This window comes from Motacilla alba, chromosome 1A (genome assembly GCF_015832195.1).
Source record: "Motacilla alba alba isolate MOTALB_02 chromosome 1A, Motacilla_alba_V1.0_pri, whole genome shotgun sequence".
In the NCBI taxonomy this organism is placed as follows: Eukaryota; Metazoa; Chordata; class Aves; order Passeriformes; family Motacillidae; genus Motacilla; species Motacilla alba.
Window position 1 is genome coordinate 54,813,282 of NC_052031.1, and position 11,418 is coordinate 54,824,699.

General features: G+C 45.0%; 1 protein-coding gene across 12 annotated transcripts in view; it reads right to left on the minus strand.

Annotated features, from left to right (window-relative positions):
• LOC119708264 (potassium voltage-gated channel subfamily A member 6-like) overlaps positions 1–11,418 on the minus strand; it is a 78,215-nt gene that overhangs the window by 59,279 nt on the left and 7,518 nt on the right. For 5 of the 12 annotated variants that reach the window (XM_038154430.1, XM_038154435.1, XM_038154433.1 and 2 more), the window contains exon 2: positions 11,203–11,288. The gene's annotated coding sequence lies outside the window, so the exon portion shown is untranslated. Of the gene's footprint in view, positions 1–3,563; positions 3,634–5,154; positions 9,688–9,939; positions 10,029–11,202; positions 11,289–11,418 lie in introns of those variants that run through there. The other 7 variants (XM_038154431.1, XM_038154429.1, XM_038154439.1 and 4 more) reach the window with 5 other exon arrangements.

The following is an 11,418-nucleotide window of genomic DNA, read 5'->3' on the forward strand; positions in this document are numbered from 1 at the left end:
AGGCATTGGAAGGGGCTGTCCAGGGAGGGGGTGGAGTCTCCATCCCTGAAGGTGTCCAGGGAATGGCTGGACATGACACTCAGTGCCATGGTCTGGGGACAAGGTGAGGATCACACAGCTGGACTTGATGATCTTGGGGTTCTTTCCCAACCTCAATTACTCTCTGATTCTGTGACCAGCTATTGCTTCCAATACACTTCAAAGTACTGTATAAAACCAAATTCACTTCTCCACAATCTTGCTATTTACCACACCACCATTTGCATTTTACATCAGATCACTGCAAAAACCTTGCAGTTTGGGGAGCCTACAGCTTTCCAGCACTGACATCCACCACACCTTCACAAGCACAGACACACCTGGCACATGAGCTCCTGTTCAACTGGTACAGCACCCACACAGTTTCCCAGTCCTTTCCCATTTATGGGTCAAAGATGCAGCCAAACCACAGACATTAAAATTTGGGCTGCGCAGATTTCAAAGTCTTCTCATCTATGCAGAGGAGCCTATGACACTTAGACTTTTCCCTTGGCTCACAAAGTATCCCTTCAAGAGCAATATTTTGGGAGAAATGCAGAGTTAATGACTTCAAATTAAAATTCAAAAAGATATGCTTGCCCTTATTAAAATTTATGGAAAGGACCACAAAGGTAAACGTTTTCAGCTTAAAGTGGCTGAGAAGATGAAGCAACCAGAGTTCTACTCAACTTGAATCCAACCTTCCTTATCAGCTTTAACCTCATTGCTAGCCCTCATTAAATCCTTATCTCTCTTCTCTTCACAGCTATTTTAAATGCCTTTTTGAAATATCTCAAGGGAACCAATACACAAAATCCCACCAAAACAAACCCTGAACATACCTTTCTCTTCCTTCTTCTTCCCCAACTCTGTATACTGAGCCACAAGGTCTGGAATATCCCTCTGCAGCAGAGGCAATGGCATTGCTAAGGACAGCCTGCTGGGGACAGCAGACCAGCCATGGTCCTGCTGCCAGCCCAGCCCTGGGAGGCCAGGATGGCAGCTGCTGCTGAGAAGTGTGGGAAAGGGGCTTAGGGACAAGGAAATGTCTGCCATGATTGTGGCAGTGGCCATAGCTATCTCCACTCCATACCTCTCCCCTTGTCCCAAGGGTCTCCAGGGTTACCCTGTGATCAAAACCAGCAATGGGAATACAAGCAGCAAGTTCGTGGCCCCTGTGCAGGAGACTCAGTCTGCCCAGGGAAGAAATTCTGCCTCATGTCCAGGTGGAACCTCCTGGGCTCAGTCCCTGCCCGTTCCTCTGGTGCCATTGCTGGGGGACCTGGAGCAGAGCCTGGGCCCTGCTCAGAGCCCTCCCCGCAGATGGGGACACCCAGGGCTGAGGACCCCTCTCACCTGGGGCCCCTCTCAAGGCTGGACAGCCCCAGCTCCCTCACCCTTTCCCTGTCAGAGATGCTCCAGGCCCTAAATCATCTCTACAGACTCTGCTGGCCCCACTCCAGGAGCTCCATGGCCGTCCTGTCCTGAGGAGCCCAGAGCCGGACACAGCACTGCAGATGTGTCACACAGGGCTGGGCAGAGGGGCAGGATCACTCCTGACCTGCTGCTTGGAGCAAGAGGCAGGATTTTCAAATGCACTTGCTGTTGCTCCAATTCTGTTTCACTTAAGTCAATAGAAAAAATTCACAATGGCCATAGTGTGTTTAGGCTTTTTTTTAAATGCCACCTTCTATCAAAGTTCTAGAAGTGTGAATTTATGGTATCTCCTGAGTGCCTGGCTGCTTAGTTAAGTATTTATACTCCCACTATAGTTGCCTGAAGACACAGTATTCCAATTATTGACAGAAAGCATGGAAATGGATATAGGGGCACAGAGAAATAGTCAAAGAATCACAGAGTGGCCTGCATTGGAAGGGATCCTAAAGATCATTTGATTCCAAACCCTGCCATGGGCAGGGACACCTTCCACCATTCCAGGTTACTCAGAGCCCCATCCAACATGGCCATGGACACTGCCAGGGATAGGGTAGCTACAGCTGCTCTGAGCAACCTGTGCCAGGGCCTCACTACACTCACAGGAAAGAATTCCTTCCTAAAATAAAATTATCAATGGCAGCAACATTACTGAAGCAAGTAAAGCGGGTCAACATCCCATTTATCCTGTTTCCAGCTGTGAAAACAACAATATCCTTTACAGAAATTACAACCATGTGAAATCAGGAACAGATCAGAGAAGCTCCTTGAAGATCTCAGAGTTAGCAGCTGCCCCAGCTGCACATCTAGGTTCAATCCCCATCCCTGGAAGTGTCCAAGGCCAGGCTAAATGGGGCTCTGAACATCCTGGTCTAGTGGAAGGTGTCTCTGACCATGGCAGGGGCACTGGAATGAGATCATCTTTAAGGTCCCTTCCAACCCAAGCCATTCTGTAATTCTATGATTCTAATTTCCCAGGTCTGTCTTGCACCATCTACTTGTGATTCCCTGCAGGAAAAAAATGGCCATTTACATTATCTGAAGATAAATGAGTGTACCTAGAACTTTACCACTGATAAACACCCAACTGCAGGCTGAGGAGAGAAAAATGTTATTTTTCTTCCAGAGTAAGAGGAATTGAGGTATGGGAAAAATTAAATGTTAGATCCATCCCAGATCCTGACCCAGAATGTGCCTGTGAGCATCAGTCTGTCCACAGACCAGCATGGTGCTGTGGCACATCTGACAGTCAAAGAACATTCAAATGGGAATTTTAGTTACACTTCAAAACATTGAATTTTCAAGATAAACAGGTATTGCTCCCCAATGATACAGTAAATAGACCCAAAAAACCACTAAATGATAAAAAAGGATTCTAAAGCACCCTGTACCATGCTGCCTAGTTGGCATCAGAAGAAAAATGTGCTGATGTATGAACACCAGCTGAGAATTTGGTTCCATTTGCCTGAAACTAAGTCTCTGTATCAGCAGGGCTGTTAAAACATTTCAGCCATCAAAAAAATTTCTTCATGCATCATGGTGGACACAATGATATGGCATGACTCCCTCTCCAAAAACATAAGGTTTTTGTAAGATTCATGCATTCCTTGTAAGTCTCCAGCACCTAAATGTGCTGTAGGACAGGAAGGAATTTGCAAGAGGATTCATCTGGGCCTTTTTTACAAATGCTTGTTTCTGAATCACCAATATATGACTAAATATAAAGCATGAAGAGCTATCCTCATATCCCTCTGAAATACCATAAAGGAAAAAAAAACACAAAACAAATCGATTAGGAGGATTAGTTCCTAACAATGCCAGTGAATATCTGCAAAAAACCCCCAGTCTTGCCAGATTCAAAATGCAGATTTGACTGCTCAGTGCCAGTCCTTCATGCTTGGAGAGCTGACACAAATCTCTGAAAGAGATAGTGAACTCCTTCCACCTCCAGCATATTGTTCTTCTCCTGTTTTAACATCTTGGTCCCTGAGGGGAACTCAGGGGGTAGAAGAGAAGAACTTGTTTCAATTCCCTTCTTCTGAACTAGCTGTGAAAAGTGATGTCAGCCTCTTATTTTCATGCAGCAAGCATTCCAGGAGCTTTCAATTTACCTTGCAGTTAAGTCAGCCTTGAGCTTTGTCAGACAGAAATATTTTTGCACACTTTTAATTGTCAGGCAACCTGCAAGGGAAGGGAGAGTCACAAATGAGGGGCCTGCTCTGAGTGTTTTGTGCCTGAGCCTAGAAAACAGGGATCAGATCAGCCAAGTTCAACACAGAGCCAGGTAACAGCAGGACTTGTCAGCATTTGGGTATTCCATGAGTCCCATGCACAGGGAAAAACATTTTTCTATGTTTTTTTTCATCCTCACTGCCCATCTGTTTGTCACCGCTGTTGTGACAGCAGCACAACACCATATCCTGAGAGAGGAGAGGTCCCCAGCCATGCCTGACATTATCCAGGTGTCAGGGAGGAGATGAGGAATACTCAGACAGATCTCCCTGTCTAAAAGGTTTAGTGAAAAGAAGGAAACCAATGGCTTTATACTGTCCCATCTTATTGCTGAGGCACTGAGATGTGAGGGACATCCAAAGGCCCTGTGACAGAACTGGGGACTGTCCCCTTGATTCCAAGCCTAATATTTAAATCATCTTCCTTCCTAAGCAGTCTCTTAACTATCAAAAAACCTACACAACCTTTTAGTGCAATTACAACAAGCAGAAATGCCAGGGCCAGAAGTACCAGTGCGTGGTTTTTCTACACAGTTTCCATGACTGGGGATGGAGGATGGGGAGGAAAGCTGCATCAGCCTCCAGAACCCCTCTCTGCTGCAGCTGGCTCGATCAATATGTATTCAGACATTTTCTATAGGGATGCTGATTAGTGGTTACTGTGCAAGGAGCTCCCAACTCATCTCCTCTGAAATCCCCTTAGCTAAGTGTTAGTGGCAGCTCACAAATATGCACAGGTTTTGTTTTTTAAGAGCCAAGAAAAAAGTAAGGGAGCAGTCATAGTTCTCTGCAGATAGCACCTTTTCCTTCCATTCTCAATTCACCCAGAAAATTTTAATAACAAGCTTTTTGTAGATTTTAATTTTTTTTTCTTATCACATAATCTCGGAGTAAAAAGATCCTAAAAGCTGACCAGCTGAGTGGGAACAGGAAGAGCTCACAATTCAGAATGACATGTTCTAACAAGTCAGACTGCACTAGAGCAGTTTGGTCTCATCAAAAATCTTTCTCAACTGGGCAGGTGTTGCAGCTGCAGAAAAGAATAACTGGCTTGGCTCAGCCATAGCCAAAGCACTGGAACATCCCTTCTGTCACCAGGAGTACATGCTGTAATTACCAATGAGCTTTGGGCTGTCATTCCATCTCTTCTGGAGCATTTGAGTATCACCTAGCTGAATTCAAGGAAATATTGGAGCTGACACTGGAGCCACACTGGTAATTAACGGGAACAACCAACGCCTATCACTACACTGCTTAAAAAAAGAGTTTATTAAAAAGAAACTCCCCTAAACCAAGGATAATCCCCTCTCTTCCAAAAAAAAAAAAAAAAAAAAACCAAAAAAAAAGCCACAAAACACAAACGCATGTTATATATTTCATTCCAGATCAAAGTTAGAAAAAAACAAACAAAAAACCCCAAAGAAACAAAGAAAAATCTCCAAACCAAACCAACCAAACAAAAACCAACCAAACAAAAACCAAAACAGGGCCAAATTTTGTATTTTATCTTATTTACATGCATTTTCTTTAAAAAAAAAAGGCAAAAAATATTTACAATATTAAGAAAGAGATCATGCACGTTACAAAATTTTCCAAACATGCCTTTTGTAAAGGGTACCAAAATAAGCTGAAATGAAACTTGTCACACAAATATTGCTGATTTTGAGGAAGAGGCGCCTTTTGAAAATACATCCAAGAGAAGTGTTTGCAGTCCACTGCTGAAAACTAAAAGATCATCAAATACCAGACTAATGCAGTGGTGAATACTCTCCAAAACATTTCTGAAAGTCACTTCCAAGGACAGGCTACAAAGATCAATTGCTTTGTCATAAGCATGAAAGGCAAAAGTCTACAGTTCTCAAAGGAATGTGCCAGACAGTGCTATTTCTGACATGCTAAAATATGAGAATAATTCAGAACCTGAGAACTATACACTTTTAAGGGCTCCTTCCAGCTTGGGCTATTCCATAATTCTGTGAGTAAACTGAGATCAGAACTAAACGCACAACTGTGTTCATGGTTCAAATCATGAACAAATGATGCCAACTGCTTGGGACAGGTTCTTAAGACATCTTAAGGGCCACCAGATTTGTGTGCATCATCCTGCCAATGCCACAGATAAAGCACAAGTGGTGTCCACATTCACAGGCTTTTGTGATGTGCATGGATATTCATAACATTTTTATTGCCTTTTTTTTCTCATTGAATCATAGAATCACAGAACAGCCTGAGTTGGAAGGGACCTACAAGGATCATCAAGTCCAACTCCTGGTCCTGCCCAGGACACCCCAACAATCCCACCCTGTGCCTGGAGCTCCGGCAGCTTTGGAGCCGTGACCATTCCCTGGGGAGCCTGTTCAGTGCCCCATCACCCTCTGGGGGAAGAAAATTTCCTAAACAACCTAACCCTTCCCTGATACAGCACCAGCCGTTTCCTCAGGTCCTGTCCCTGGTCACACAGAGCAGAGATCGGGGCCTGTCCCTCCTCTTCCCCTTGTGAGGAAGCTGTAGAACTGCTGTGAGCTCTCACCTCAGTCTGCTCTTCTCCAGCTGAAAAGACCAAGTGCCCTCAGCTGCTCCTTGCGTGGCTTCCCCTCCAGGCCCTTCACCATCTTGCTACTTACAGGAGAAAAGCTAAAGAGCAGAACTGCTTGGCCAAAACAGAGATGGAAATCACAAGACAATGGTTTCCTCACTGAAGTGAACAAAGAGCATCAACAAGCAGGAAAGCTCAAGGACAAAGTCTTAGGACAGCTCCTTCCTGGCACTTCTGTGACACAGAGCTGGCTGAATGGATGAAGCTCCCACCTCAGTCAATATTTTGTCTGCCTCCTGAGGTTAAGAGGATCTTTACCTCCACAAGGGGAAACAATTCTGGGCCCCTCAGTTTAGGAGGGACGTTGAGACACTTGCATACGCCCAGAGGAGAGCAACTAGGTTGGTTAGGGGCTTAGAACACAAGCCCTATGAGGAACGACTGAGGGAGCTGGGGTTGTTTAGCCTGGAGAAAAGGAGACTCAGGGGTGACCTTATCAGTCTCTACAACTCCCTGAAATGTGGTTGTAGTCAGGTGGGGGTTGGTCTCTTTCACCAGGCAGCAACTGACAGAACCAGAGGACAGTCTTAGGCTGCGCCAAGGGAAATATAGGTTGGATATTAGGAAAAAGTTTTTCACCGAAAGAGTCATAAAGTTCTGGAATTGTCTCCCCAGGAAGGTGGTGGAGTCACAATCCCTGGATGAGTTTAAAAAAAGACTGGCTATGGCACTCTGTGCCATGGTTTACTTGAGATGGCATGGGTTGGACTTGATGCTCTTTAAGGTCTCTTCCAACCTACTGGTTCTGTGAATTCTGTGATTTGAGAGAGGTGAGAGAGGTAAGAGTGGTAACGTGAAATTTTGTTCTGTGTCAGAACAGTGTGTGTAATAGGAAATTATTCTACTCATCTCTTCAGGCCAGAGTGGCCATTGGGATCAACTACTCTGACCTCCTACCCAACAATGCTGCTCTCCACAACTGCCTGACAGGAGGGTGTGGCCAGGTGGGGGTCAGCCTCTTCTCCAGGGGAACAAGGGACAGGACTGGATTAGGAAAAATTTTTTTGCTGAAAGAGCAGTTAATAATTAGAACAGACTGCCCAAGGAAGTGCTGGAGTCACCAGCCCTGGAACTATTCAAAGAATGAGTAGACAAAGCACTTCATTATATGGTTTTCTGGGCATTGTGATATTCCACTGAAGGCTAGACTTGATGATCTTGGAGGTATTTTCCTACCTCATTGATTCTGTGAGCAGCAGTTGTTGAAGACCATGCATCACTGCTTGTTTCTGTGGCAAGCCACAGAATCACAGACTGATTTGGGTTGGAAAGGACCTTAAAGATCACCTCATTCCAATACTCCTGCCAGAGGGGCAGGAACACCTTCCACCAGGGCAGGTTGCTCAAATCAGACCAGCAGAGCTGGTTCAAGGCTTTCCTCAACATTAGATGCAATGTACCATTCCAATGATTCCAGGGAGCTCAAGGGAGTGAGGAATGACCAGGAAGTGAGGAAAGATTCCAGGAAGAAGGAAGGTCAGCAAAGAACTAGAGAGCTCTGGATAGAGAGAAAGGACTGGACAAGGTGACCAGCCATTCCAGGTTGAGGGGAAGAGCAGTGAACAGAGTTTGGTGGGGTTTTTTAAAGGGTGTGAATTTGCTCTCTGCCTCCAGACCAGCTCCTGGAGGCATATGGTATCCTCTGTGCCATTCTACCACACTCCTAGGACTTCCTTCTCTCTCCTCAGTCCCACAGAGGAAAAAACCTCCCAAGACTCACAGTTCCTCTCCTAGCTCTCCCTCCTACCCACAAACACCAAGTATTTAGTAGTAAAATCACCAGGATTTGGTGTTTTGTAGGTAAACATGCAGTATGGCAAATGATATGGAGACAAGAAATGTGGGAAGATCTTACAATTTATCATATTTTTCCTCTTTTTTGGTTATTTTGCCCCTACTACTTTCCTAACTACAGGTCTTGTCAGTCTTTTGCTGGCATAGAAAAGTCAGGTTTTTCCAGCTTCCACTAGCAAAGCACATTCCATCTACCTGATTATTCTTGCTGTTCTTCTGTGCATCCTGCCTGACCAAATTTAGGTCACCAACAATGCACACAGCATTCCAGATGAGGCCTTGCAGAATTAACATTTTCCAGGTGTTACTGAACATGCTTGTCCTGAGATTTTCCAAGACTTGCACATCGATTTTTGTTTTTTAATTGAGCCACTCTGGTGGCTCAGTTAGTGACACTGGCGCTCTGGCTGAGTGAAGGACAGGGAGCTGCTGGAGTCAGTGCCAGAGCAGGGACACCAAGGGGATCAGAGGGATGGAGCAGCTCTGCTGGGAGGAAAGGCTGAGAGAATTGGGAATTGTTCAGCCTGGAGAAGAGAAGGCTTTGGGGTGATCTCATTGTGGCCTTCCAGTGTCTGAAGGGCGCCCACAGAGAGACTCTTGACAGGGGCCTGGGGTGACAGGATAAGGGGGAATGGCGTCACACTGACAGAGGAGATTTAGATTGGATATTGGGAAGAAATTCTTCCCTATGAGGGTGGCAAGGCCTTGGAACAGATTTCCCAGAGCAGCGGTAACTGCCCGTCCCTGGAGATATTCAAGACCAGACTGGATGGGGCTCTGAGCAATCAAGGTGTCCCTGCCCATGGCAGGGGGTTGGAATGAGATGGTCTTTAAGATCCCTTCTAACCCTCACCATTCCATGATTCCACAACTATTCCTTCTACTCACCCTCATCTGTCCCATCTCCAGTGGTATTTTCCCTTACAGCAAACTGGTGATTTTACACAAAGCTTTTTGTCCAGTTTCAGGGAAGGCAGGACTGACATCAGAAGACTTAGAGCAGGTAAGTCCCATTTTTTCCAACCTAGTACTCCCTGTAAATGGAGACTTTGAAACCAGCAGATGTAAAGCCAACCTACCAGGACTGCAATGATTTTCACACAGCTCTATCAGCAAAAAAATGTACAGGGCACAGAACTTGTCTCCACATCTCCCTCTGCCACCCTTCTGTTGTTCTATTACTTAAGAATTGCAACTACATTTCTTCATCTTAAGAAGCTCTGTCTCCTTGGGAAACATATCCAGGCAAGAGGAAGCTAAGACAGAGAGTGGTCAGGAATCCAGAGTCAGAAAGTGCTACATTCAGCACCAGGAATTTGGTCGCCATGCATGCCCCAGCCCAGCCTGGCTCCTGCTCCAGCCAGACACGTGAGTGGGGGTGTCAAGGACACAAAAATGCCAAGCACAGCACAGCAGACAGGCACTAGCCCCCACCTAATGTCACCTTATGTTGTGGCAGTGACACACCTTCCCCAGAGCTCCAGAGCAAAGAGGCAGACAAAGAGACTGTGGTCCAATTCTGTTTTTGCCTGGGATAAATTTGGAGTCACTTCACTGACGTCAGGGCAGTCATTCCAGAATTGCACCACGGTAAAAGAGGGCAGCATCTGCTTTCTGAAAATGGATGCCATCAAGCTAATTGAAAACAACAGATGCATCAAAGAACAGCAAGAAGGGATGGTAATGTTGCAGTTTCTTGTAAAATACCATTTAATTTCCCTCCAGAGAATGTAAGAGAATAAACCAATATGTACTCTAAAAACTAGACATTTTGTTGGTGTAAAATTGTATTTAACCTTTTAGGTGAATGGACCAATGTGTACCTACAGCACCCTAAAGAAATCCAGCCTAGTCATGTGCACTTACAGCCCTCTTCTTTGAGCCTGATTCTTCTCTCATATTCATTTAAATCAGGAGTCACAGCATCCACAATCCTATGGAAATGTTTATCTAACCTTGGGAAGAGAGCAGAATTGAGGGCCCTCATTTTGTTAAACAGACAATGACTAGATTTGGTAATTAAATTGATAAATTTATGACTTATCCACTTTTGGACTAATTGTGTTGCAAAATTTTATACCACTGAATAAATATCTTCATATTAATTTAGTGAAAATGAAGCCAAAGAAGGACTTGCTGAATTTTCTTTGTGTGAAGACAAAAGTTTCCCCTTATTGTCATCTCCAATGAGTAGTCAACACAGCTTCAGTATTTATGGTGACGACAGAAATGGATGAGCACTTTCCCTCCTGAAAATCCTTTCTTTCCTTTCACTAAGAAGAACTTTTACATAGCAAAGCTCAATTATTTCTTGGGCCCCCTCTTATTAATTAGCACTACAGACAACCTAGATGTGTCCAGTGGTGAGGGTTCATCAGTGAATGTTGTAGGATAGTACAACCCACACTGACCTCAGCTATGAGTTTCCCAAAATTTAAAGCCATGTTATGACATTCAAACTCCTTGTGCCAGCCAACAAGCCCCAGACAGACTTCCCTGGAGCAAGGGAAAACCCACCCAAAGAGTGAAATTAACGTCGAATTAACATGTACTAACAGCATATGCTGCACTGTTAATTACCACAGTCCCTGTCTGCTTTCCCCAAAAACATTTTTCTGGATTTATCTCCCTGGGTAGGGTGTTGTAGGACCCCAGCCTGAACGAGAAGAGCTCCTTGAAACTGGCAGGCAGTTTCCTCAGGAACTGTCTTTGGTGGCAGCTAAGGACACACCACATCCCCTGGTTCCTTTCACCAGGGGATTAAGTCTTTTCATCCTGCCAACACCTGCTCCCCTTCTTATGCCTAAAGCAGGTGCCTGCATTCAGGCATTCTCCTGCAAACCGGCTGATAACATGGCTGCAAATCTCTTCAGAAGGGAAACGCCTCTAGTGCAAGCTTCAAAGAGCAATGATGAAGGGCTCAAGGCTGTGGTCTTGGTGACAGCAGCACCAACAGAGATATCTTGTGTTCACAGGGCTGCCATGGGGGGCAGTATCTTCCTATTCCCCATGAATCTGTCCACATCTTTCCACCAGTGAGGAAAAAAATGCATAAAAGGCTGCTGCTCCTAATTTCTGTAAATATAAACTTAAACTTAACTTAGCTCTGCTGAGTTTGGTAGGACTTACTTGGACTCGAGTCAGGTGGGAGCTTTTGGGAAAGCTGTGGTTGACTCCTGTTGTAATCTGCAGGTCTTCCCCTGATGTAAACTGGACTTCAAGAAAAGAACAAACAAAAAGAAGCAGTTTAACAAACAGTACATGTGCTTGGATTTGATGCAGAAGACTGAAACTGGAGCCCAATATAATCCAAGGCAGTTGTACTAAAAGGAGTTTTGCCAGCTT